This window comes from Temnothorax longispinosus, chromosome 6, assembly GCF_030848805.1.
Source record: "Temnothorax longispinosus isolate EJ_2023e chromosome 6, Tlon_JGU_v1, whole genome shotgun sequence".
NCBI lineage: Eukaryota > Metazoa > Arthropoda > Insecta > Hymenoptera > Formicidae > Temnothorax > Temnothorax longispinosus.
In genome coordinates this window covers 6,954,114-6,966,055 of record NC_092363.1, presented here as the reverse complement: position 1 = coordinate 6,966,055, position 11,942 = coordinate 6,954,114, and the positions used below count along the sequence as shown (strand labels likewise).

Genomic DNA, 11,942 nt, shown 5'->3' with positions numbered 1-11,942 from the left:
TGGCACGCGGCACGCAGAATTAACACTTTTCAACTAGCAGTTGAAGTCGTTTGCGACGTATTGTAGAACTGGTTTTAAATATAAGAACGGACTTATGAATACTGTCATAAGGTTCGTCGAGCGTGCTCATTGGCTGCGAGCGGTCGCACGGCGATGGCCGCGTTCCGGTTTTTACTAATCGCATGATAAATACGATGTCACAACGCAGTCATAGGACTTTAAAATAATTTTTCAGCATTGTCAGGATCGATAGTTTATATTGAAGCCGATATTTTGCCATTTAATTGATTCCCACTTGTAAGCTAGATATACTATTAAAATCGTCGACGTGGATACTTGTTTTATATTTTAGAAATTGGAATTTAACTTCAAACCACCTCGTGAATTTAAATCATATAGCTTGCACAAACCTGCAATCACTAAAACGCTTGATTTCCGGAATATGGGACTACAAGAAAAAAAAAACTGAATTCAGCTTAAAATAAAATACAATTAATTGGAAAAGGCATTAGAAATAAGTATACAATAAAGAACACGATTGCGTTGTAGGACAAATATCTGCGCTTGCAAGCTCGTATTGATCTTGATTTTATTCATTATAATTTTCTGTGGGAAAGTATCTGGTTGATCTGAAAGAAACTTGGTGCGTAGGTGTGTATATATATATATATATATAATATATATAGTCATGTAGTTTAGGATTAACGTTGTATAACAAAGATGTGTTTTTTTTTTTTCAGAAACGAAGCTTTATATAATTTTATGCTACATCTTCGACTTATTTCTTCACAAGATGCGGTCCCCGTTTCCGTCGTACCAGTAAGTTCGGAACGATCGGAACTGTCGAAAGGGATCTTATTATACCTCTCGATCGATAAATAATCAATGTACGTTGCAGTTTCGACGTTTCGACGGGCGAGCCCATGAAATCGGGATAATCCGATTCCTTCCGCGCGGAAGAACGCGGAGAGTAGGTATATTACGGTGTGTCGCGCGGTGCTTCGGTACCGAGGTGATTATCCCGGATTATCCCGAGTTCCGCGAGCCGGTGCCCACTGCCCGGTGCCCCGCGGTGAGTTTGGAGCCGGAGCCGATGGTGGAGCGCGAGCGCGAGCCGGTACGCGGCGCGGCCGCGCCGCCCGCGAGCCGCGAGTGGCGCGGGCGCGAGTCAGTCAGTCAGTCACTCGCCGGCTGCCGGTGTAAAATGTCGTGATTGTGCGGGCCTCGGTTTCAACGGTCGCCCCCGTTTCCACGGTCTCGCCGCTGCGCCGCCTGAGATTCTCATCGCGCGCGACGTTCCTCGCGTGCCGCCCGCGCCGCGTTCGCGGTGGAAGAATACCGTTCGTGCGCGCGCGCGCGCGCGTGCGACACACCATATACTTTCCGTAAGGAACCGCGTCGTCGTCGCACTGTCGTAGTCGAAGAGCGAACGAGCGAGGGGCTCGTCGTCTCGCGGGAGGGAATCGTTCGGCCGCGCCGCGCGCGCGCGCGCGTTTTCCTCTCCCGGGGATCAGCTCCGCCGCGCGGCCGCCGAGATTGCCGAGAAGCGTTGTGCGTTTCAGTGTGAAACTTGTGCTCACTCGCGCGAGTGCGAGCGGACGACGTTGCTTTTTTTTTGTGTGCCTGTGTGCCTGATGCCCCGTCCCGCGGATATTATTTACGAATTACGAATGCGATTCCGATCCGCGAGTGTTTACCTACGACGACCACCTGTTGCGCACGGCTAACCCGCGCACGTCCCAACCCCTGTGTCACGTTGGATTAACCGGATTACGAACGCGCCGTCGCTCCTTCGCTGGATGCGCCTCGCGCGAAGATAAATCATCGAGCGTGAAGACGTTGTCGCGAGACACACCGCGAAGGAAAAGGTAAGCGCGATTCCCACAGCGTGTGCGATGTGCGCGCACGCGTTCCCCGCTTTCCATCGAGTGAACGGCGCAACGCGGCGCGGCGCGCGGCGCCTCCTTCGATTCGTATAATCGCCGCGGCGCAACGTCGACGGTTAATTCGCGTGTCGCTCGCCTCGCGCGCTCGGCTATCGATGAACGAACGCGGTCCGGTCGGCGCGACACGCGTTTTCGCGCGCGACGCGTTGCACAGCGTTGCATTCTCTTGCAAATTCTTGCAAATCTATTAAACGACCGCAACCGGCAATAATTAAATAAAGAAACTTGCACTCGTCGTGCTAGTTACTGGGACATTGCCATGGAGAATTAAGTAGGTATCGTTATGTTCGACTATAATGAAAGGAGAGTTCTCATTAATCTGGCAAATTATTTTTGGGATATTGAATATAGGATTATTATACGTATATTAGTATAGGAATGAATGAAAACTTGGACTATGTACATATTTCGTGAATTTTAATTTTAATTTTAATTTTAATTTTAATTGATGTTAATTTTAATTCTGGAAAATTGCTACTCAGTCAAATTTTAATTAAAATTAATTACAATTTTAATTCCGGAAAATTCCTACATTAAACTATAAAAATTATACATATATGTTCATACACAACATTAATAAAATTTGTATGTACATATATAGAGGTCACTTAAGAGAGTGGAGGAAAGCATGAAGAGGAGGAGAAGGCAGATAGGGAAGGAGAAAGGGAGGGAGGGAAAGAGAAAGGTCGTGGAACTTCTGCTTATTCTTAATATTATACTTTAACATGAATTTCGAATGGACGCATCGCAGCAAGATTTAGTGAATCATTACTGGCAATCTTTGCAACATTTTCGCGAAATAGATACTTGCGGCAACTCATTTCCTTCTCATTAACTTTAAGTTTACCGACTTGACATTACCAAACGTGTGAGATTCTTCGAGTTACTTACAAATTTTGAAATTTTTACTTGACAAGTCATTTTACTTACAATTATAATTTCGAGAAATTCAGGTCGAATGGTAATTGTAATGTTTCCATGTATAACATTAAGGGAGGTATGTATATAAAAGAGAAATGGGAAAGCGCTTTTTCGAACGTCCAAAATCACGTGCGATACGATTACACGCAATGCCGTCCATAAATACGGATACTTACGCGCGCCTTCAATTGGACCGATTGGACCATGCGCGCTTTCCAATTTCTTTCACAAATATGCACGTGCATGGACATGTCGCATGCGCAACGTGCGCGCGCACGCACGCGCGCACGCACGTACGTACGCACTACGTTTACGCGCGCGTGCGTTCACACATATGCATCGCGCGTTCAACGTGGTGTATGACATCACATCGCCGAATGAAATGAGCCGCGTAGTGTGACGCGCGTACGCCGAGGCAGCGTACCGAAACGGCGTGGCGCGGCGCGCGGCGTGGCAAAGCAACAAAGAGGAGATTGCAATGGCCCCCGCGCAGCGGGCGGAGGGGCGCGGGAGGGGAACGGAGTAGAAGGGCCCCGGCCCAGCCGCGCGCGCGATGATGCGAGAGGGTTGGCGCGCGCGCGCGCGGAGGGGCCCGGTGCGGGAGGGGGGCAGGAGGGGGGAGGTAAAGGTACGCGAGAGCGCGCATTCCATAGCGGGCGCGCATGCGCACGCCGCACTCGCGCGATTCCGAGCGGTTTGTACTACTAGCGGCCCGCGCGCCGCGGTATTCGCACACATTCGCTCAACTGCGTCGTCGTGTCGTGGTCCGCGGGACCCGCGTTAGCGCAGGAATATTATCAGCGACGGGATATTTCACACCTAACTCGACTACTAGCTCGCTTTTTCTCCTCTCCCCCCCGTCTAATCGGATTACTCCGTGTAATTCTGCGCCCCCGTCGAAAACAATGGAGATGTTTCAGTCTTAGTTTAAGTTGGAATAATTTACATAAGAGGATTATTCTTTTTAGATGTGGATATTTTTTAGATATGCGTCCGCACATCATTGTTCTCTACGCTGCTGCGCTATGAAAGCGCACGGGCATGATGACTGCGGGGTACAGAAGTATACCCGATTGTAGGCACGGAACGGTTTTACAGTCGTTGACACTATCTATCGCATTATAACGTGTTGAATATTAATATCCGAGGAACGGTAGATTCGTAGTGTCGCCAGTCGTCGTTCTGAAGTCCCCCTCTACACCGCGCTGCGCGGAAAAACCGACTATTACAAAATTCAATCCTCTTTGATCGCTCCTTATTTTATCAAAGCTTTTTCTCTAAGAATCATGCGCGGCCAATTTGATCTTTTCCCTCGTCTTTTCCCGAGTGATATATTTCGTGTTCATTAATAATTTGCTAGGATCTGGAAAGCAGGATTTGAAAAAGCAACTTTATTTCTCTTTAAGAAGCAGATGCATCCATTATATATAATATACAAAGTAGATGGATAGTTAATATCAATTTTTTGTTGGCCTGATATTAATATGTGTGAAATATCACAATGATATCTCCATCGCGCACCGATCATGATTTTATAAGCGGCACTTTCTGTAAAATAAAATTTATCTTGCACATTTGAATTGACGTTAATAAATAATCAATGTGTTAATTGCTTGCAGTTGAATATCTTAGAAGTTGTTATTGACGAGAAATTAGCATTGCAAAAAATATTTTGACGAAAGATCGTATTTTACGCGGTCTTTCCTGTAAAATAATATTTATTTTACATATTTGAATTGACGTTAATAATTAACGTATTATTTGCTTGTAATTAAATATCCACAATCCGTTGGTTGACGAGAAATTAGCATTGCGAAAATATTATCTCGAGAGATTGACTTTTACGCGGTCTTTTTTTTTAATAATATTTATTTTACACATTTGAATTGACGTTGATAATAGATAATCAATGTATTAATTGCTTGCAATTAAATATCTTAGAAGCAGTTATTAATGAGAAATTGGGATTGAGAAAAATATTATCTCGATGAGAGATCGAATCTGGACCTCTCTATCGAGCAAACGTCTTACCAATTTAACTATTCAGACTCCAGTGATATTCGCTGACATATCCGGTATCTTAAAAACGTCAACTTTAGTCGACGTATAAAAAACCTTTAGGAGCAAATAACAGGTATATATGTACATAATGCAACTGTAAAGAAATAAAATATCTTTTATTCGCTGGACAGACTTTCTTTTACCTATATAATTAGTGAGATTATAATCATACAGTTAATTGTTATAAAGAAAATAACAATTAACTGTATGATTATAATTTCTAATCGAGACGCACAAATTTATTCAATATCTAATTAAATAGGTACTATTGACATTGAAAATTATTATTTTTTAACTTTTGAAGATTTTATACATTTGTATCCAAAAGTGCTAAAATATTTGTGTTGCGTATGATTGAAGTTACTTATAATTCTACTTGACAAGAGTACATATTTCTATATTTCTGGAGACAGGAAGAGAGGAGAACACACGCGCTTCTTGGCATACACGCGAGTCAATATATCTCATTCATATTTCTCGCGAAAGTGAATAAATCATACTCGGTACGACAACACATTTCTTTATCGCTTATACCGTACCTTTGTAAAAGGATATACATATTTATTCCTCGTAGTCGACGTCACGAACAACATAACGTGTAACAATAACGTAACGACGTAACGAACAAAAGTTGAAAAAAGCGAGTGATATATCTGATTACTCGTGTACACGGGCGTGGCACTGAAGGAGTTAAACCTTGCAGAAGTGGCGTGGGGTAGCGTATCCGAGTCGGCCCGCGTTTCCGGGCACGACGAGGCGCAAGGAAGAGAAAAGAGCCCCCTGCTCGGCCTTGCATTGTAGGGCGACGGAATGTTTTGAGCTCTACGTGACCTAACGTTCTACCGATATTATAAGTTATTAACCCTCCCATGCTATATGCGTCAAGCTCAGATCGCTTTCGTGTGTCCCGCACACCTTCGGCCCGGCTCACGGCCAGCCCGTGTGTGTTTGCTCTGTGTAAATAACCGGTGCAAAATATCTTTCGAGGCTGCGCTGGAGGCCGTTATGACCCGGCAAATAATACCCGAGATTTTTTTCGCTTTGCAAAACCGACGTGGCATGCAGAACCGACCGCGCGTACGCGCCGCAACGAAAATATTTGTTCGAGGAGCACGGAATACGTTAAATCTGTTTGCGATTTGATCGGAATAATGCCGCTGGTCCTGTCGATATGAAAGACGAAGCGTTATTGCCGAGAGAGAGAGACTTCTATTCCAGAATATTTTTATTCCTGTCTATTTAGTATCTAAATTTCTTTCATTTGTAAATTAATTGAGTTACTTCGTAAATCTTGATTTTTTTGTACATTTTTTTAGTAAAAACTTGCGATTATTCTAATTAAATTAACTGAGACATGCAGTCTTTACGTAGTTGGATCTCATATAGGAGATGACGAAATAAACTCGCGATATGCTTTCGCATACATAATTATGTTAGAAAAACGTCGATCTAGTTTTTTCAGGAATATTGAATTGATAGAATAATTAAATGATAGACAGATTTTCTTTTTTTAAAGATATTTTATTAAATATTCGAAATGGTGTCTATTAACAGTTAACAAAATTCTTTTTATTATGTTGGTTATAATAATTATTACTGTAAAAAAATGACTGACAAACATTTCTTACGGGGTAATATACAGCTAATTAAGAAAGAACTTTTGATAGCATTCTCTATTAGCATTTTTTAAAATCGTATTGATCAAAAGTTCTTTGATATCCGGACGCGAAAGAGAAAAAAAATTTGCTGGCATCGCACGTTTCGCGCTGTCATTGTAAATTTCGTCAGTTATTATATGGACAACAAAAGGACTTGTTAAGAATACTAATTTTATTTGCTGAAAATGATTTTGCGAAATATGCAAACTATTTTACGTATACAGACGAATTGATTCTTGTTCCGCGATTGAAGCAACGACGGTTTCTTTAACCGCAAAATGTAATTTTTTGCTAGCTTTGAAAAGCAAAAAATTCATTTGGTTAATACGATAGATTTTGGCCGTATCGAATAATTTATCATAACTTCGTAATGAAGTTTTTTTCGTATCGAGCGTGAAGTCACAGTTATATCAGTTTATTGGGACAAAAAAATTTCTTCACGAAAGGTTCTTGATTTTGACCTCAATCAGGATTAGGTCAAGGCAAAGTTAACTCTGCTACGATAAATTCTGTTCCCTTTGACGTCATACGTTGCCTTGATATACAAAAAGATATACGAGCGCTTTTAAACAATAAATTGACAGTAAGTAATAATAAACTAGATTTTGGCCATAAATTATGCTTAAACATTCGCGATTACGATGTTATTTTTGCATCCGATTGAAATGTACTTTAATATATATAGGTATTCACAACTTCAAGTGACTGAGCTTAACATTTATTGTCAATGTTATTTTATCAATTATGAAGATATAAGTTTTAATTGTTGCTCATATCGTGCGTACATTAAACAAATAAAAAAAATACCTGAAATTTTATCCAAATAATGAATATAAATAAAAAATTCTCTGTAATATACAAATTTAAATAAGAATAACGTCATCATATCTGAAACATCACTCTGCTCTATCTATAATACACACGTATTAGAGTTAATTCTGACATGGCCATAGCGTGCAGTATGTGCCCAAGTGGTATGCAATCTCAAAAGTGGGCTGCTCTTGGCTATCCGCGTGCATCGTGGAATCCGGCTACCTGGTGAAAGTACCACTACCTTCGCGGGCTCTCTATGCGCATCCAAGCGAGCATGTGTATCTGTGCTAAGCATGAGGTGGGACGCTATCGGAATAACGCGAATGGAGTGTCAATGCACTCTATTGTGTCATCCGCCGTTAACCGTGAGATAATGTATCGTGTATAGCTGTCCGTTTGCCTACCCGAGAATCGGCAATGATTTGAACGATCGGCGATGATTTGAACATAATCTACTCTGATGTGACATCAAACATTTTTTAAATATCATGATTTTGAAATACTTTGACACTCTAAATTAAAAAGAAATGATAAAACATATTAGTGATCATTAATACCAAATAAAGTAAAAACAATAATTACTTCTTATCACAATTTCATTAAAAAATATAAAATTTAAGAATTAAATTCGCAATATATCTTCAAATTTTTGAATATTAAAGATATCTTGATATTGAATTAAAACAGCGATATATAAATAATAATTTTTGATTATATATACACAATTTTGAGATGCTGAAAACCGTATTGTTATAGTCGCATTATTTAAAAAATGGAAAAAAGCTCATAATATTTTTAATATTATACATTTAACTTGTTAAATATGTAATCGATGTGTGTGTTTCGCATAATTAAAAGATTCAAAAAGTTAGGCGCATACAAATGATAGGCCTTGAGAGGCTCGTTCGCGGTCAGTAAGAACAGAAAATGCTGTCCACGCAATACGTGAGCGCATTCGACGCAATCCATTGTGTAAACAAAAAATCGTGATAAGAAAGGCGAATGCCCGTGGAGATTCGAGTGATACTCAAGATTTACGAATGGGAGTATACAGATGGCTGTTTACTAAAACAGATAAATTAAACATGTTGCTGCAAACATACAGGCGAGCGAACTTCTCGCTTTTATTAAGTTTGAAAATTGGTCTCACGGCAATTTTACTTTGAATCCTTCGATTCAAAACCACGTGAAATATGTTAAAAGAAAAGGCTAATGAAATATGCAAATTTAAGATATTTAGAGTGAAATATAAACTTATTTCTAACTTTTTTTAAATTTCGTGAATAGCCTTGAATTAGACATCGATCCTGATGATCTTGACCTTCACGATCAGTGACCTTCGTGAGGTTCCAAGTGAGAAATTATGAGATCTCTTGTTAATAACTATAATTAGAACAATAATAAAAATTTATTAACACTCAGGCTTCGTTTCTCTCTCGTCTTATCTTCGGAATTCTGTTAAAAAGTACCTCGAAAAGTACATTAGCAATAGATAATTAAAAAATTGCAACGTAGATGCAATTAATAAACTAGGGGCAAAACATTCAAGTCGATAGACTCGAAAAAAATATCATCGAGAAGATAATCTTTTTCAATCCATGATTTTGCCCACTAAATAATTGATAATTGAATATAATGATAACTCACATTTTCAATGAAATCGAGACATTGAAACATCGATATTTGCTTTTATTTTTAAATCAGATTCTAATGCTACACTAAAAAAAAAATAACTGCGATAATTTCATCAACAATATATTCAAAAGAGCGCGTCACAAGCACGTCGGCAAGTTTTACTAAAGAAAGACGGAGAGAAGAGAGTGCGAGATATTTCTCTCAACGGGTATTTCTTTCAAGCGAGTATTCCCGGTTAATTTTACCGAGCCCTAAGGAGCGCGTGCGAAGGATCGACGAAGGATAATGCTAGCGGGGCTCATCGGTTGGACGTTGGCTTGAAGCGGACGAAGGACGCCCGCATTCCACGCCACAACCTGGTATAATACGAAGAATTGGCCGTACAGAAGGAGGAAGCGAGAGATAAAATGAGACGTGAATAGCAGAGAAGAGAGAAGGATAAAAGAGGAATATAAGAGAGAAGGAGAAGATAGAGTGTGAGAGAGAGAAAGAGATAAAGAGAGAGAGAGAGAGAGAGAGAGAGAGAGAGTGGGGAGGGGAGGAGGGAGGGAGAGAGAGGAAGTGAGATAAAAAAAAAGAGAACGAGAAGTTAAGGAAGATGGAAGTCAGAGTGAAAGAAAGAGGGCGAAAAGGAAAAAAAAGGAGAGACGCTGGAGAAACGAAGATTCGAGAGGAAGAAGGAGAAAGGCGAAACTGGAAACAGCTGTGCGAAGAGTTATCTGTATCTATCCTCTCTTCCTCCTCTTCTTCAGCTACTTTTCCTTCGCTCTATTCATTCTGTACCTTTTTTTGTACAGATATTTCCTCTTTCTCTTTTCTCTTCTACTTTTTCTTCTTTTCTCTCTCTCTCCTTCTCTCTTTCCTCTTTTCTCTTTCCTCTCGCTCTTCCTCCTTTTCTCTGTTTCTCTTCGTTTATCCGAACTTTTTCTTCATGTCCTCCATTCAATGATCGATTCTTCCTTCTGAAAGTTTCCAAATAATTCAATCATATCAAGATTTGAATTACTTTGAATATAATTTATATGTAAAATGAGAAATTTTGAAAGTTTTGAATGCTAGAAAGTTTTGAATATTTAGGAAATATTTTCTGGAAGGTTTGTTTAAACATCTAAAATCTTTTAATTTTTTTTAAATTGTTATCTATGTGTATTTGTATCCGGTATAAAATATATATAAAAATTGAAATAATAATGTAAAGTGTTGTAAGAGAAACAAATACACATTTTAAAAATATTTGAGACAGCTTCAAGATCAGAAATCTTTCGATTTCGAATAATATTCAAATTTTCGAAAATCCGTTATTCGAACGATTGTCAACGTATTCGCGATTCAACTTGAGCCTATAGCTATTTCCATTCCTTACCTTCTCTCGTATCTCGTGCTTCCGACAAAGTAAACCAGCATGCACGTTATTTTGCAAGTATCTCGCGGAGTACTGTACATAACAGAGTGCATGCTCGGGCGTAATTGGGATTCCTCCTTTCGCGAAGTTGGCTGCCGCTAGCTGCAACTGTTGCTGCTGTCGGAGTAGGTTATCGTTGATGGCTTTCACCGATGCATAAGCAATGACAAGGAAAATGGATGAAATAGAGGAGCGTTTTGATCGCGATTCTCCATGGCTTTGCATAATATAGAGTGATCCATTAACGATTATACAAATGTGTTATAAAAGAGTGGGGAAAGTAGAGTTACGTGAAAAGATAAGACGGAAATATAAAGTGTAACTTCGATAACTCTTAGCTAACTTTTATGACATCCAATTCCATCAGCAATTGTGTCGAGATATTATATAGATCTCTCGGTATCCTACACTGAAAAAAAAAGTTTTTTAATATTTAAAAATATTTATTTGAATACTCCTAACAACATATTTACTTAATATAATCACATATTTATTTAGAATTAGATATCTTTACTTAAATTAAGTAAAAACCGAGGTAAAAACTTATATTTGAAGAAAAAAATTACAGAAAGTTGTTCGTGCAATGTTCATATTTATTAACTTTGTGCAATTATTACGAGTTTATTGTAAAAAGAGAAACAAAAATAAAGAGATAAAGAAAGAGTGTATTGTATCGTTTCAAAATATGGTAAAAAATTTTGAGGAATAAATTGTTTTCTATATTGACAAAAATAACTCGTGTGTTGCTTATCGTTATGATATTGATGTAATTAGAGTTGACTAAGAAAATACGGAGAATTTGAGCATTGGTTAGATAAGTAACATGATATTTATGAATCAGAAATACAATTCGAGTATCTGCAGAAATTCTTTACGCATAGTGTCATTGGATCTTTTAAGCAGTGAAGCACGTGAAATGAGGACGAGGCACGGCAGGATAGGGCAGAGCCGGCAGGGCAGGGCACAGGTATATGGCCTCGTATTTTCGTATGGCTGTCCGACTAAGCAGAGGAATATCCTGATGAGATTATAATGTGAATATAATGACAAGCTCCCGAGCTCCCGAGCTACGCGTCCCCATACGGACCCGTTCTTTCGATTTCGTCTCGACCGCGCGCGATGACTATGCGCTTAATCCGTAACGTACAGTCCGCTCCTCTCTCTCTATCTCTCTCTCAGGGCTTGAATCAATCTCCGCGAAGGAGCCAATATAAACGAAGGAATAAAACAATGACGAACTCTAAAACGATCGTATTGCTTAAACCGTCGCTCTTCTCGAGAGTGCCGCGATTACGTTCCTTTTTCTTCCATCCCTCTCTCTCTCTCTCTCTCTCTCTCTCTCTCTCTTTTTCTTGGAGAACAATTAAGATAATTATAACTATTTGCCGTCGAGCCATTATTACAATCGAGATGATTTACGACTAATTTTCGCGTGTATGTTGCAGGTGGATTCGTGAAATCGCAGGCGGAGGATTCAGAAGACGAAGGAATCTAGGTAAGTCACTT

At 39.7% G+C, this 11,942-nt stretch overlaps 1 protein-coding gene across 3 annotated transcripts in view; it reads left to right on the top strand.

The window, feature by feature from the left end:
- The first annotated feature begins 1,192 nt into the window (after nt 1-1,192).
- LOC139814784 (protein expanded) overlaps nt 1,193-11,942 on the top strand; it is a 33,129-nt gene continuing 22,379 nt past the window's right edge. For all 3 annotated transcript variants that reach the window (XM_071781271.1, XM_071781269.1, XM_071781270.1), the window contains exons 1-2: nt 1,193-1,868; nt 11,882-11,931. The gene's annotated coding sequence lies outside the window, so the exon portion shown is untranslated. The remainder of the gene's footprint in view (nt 1,869-11,881; nt 11,932-11,942) is intronic.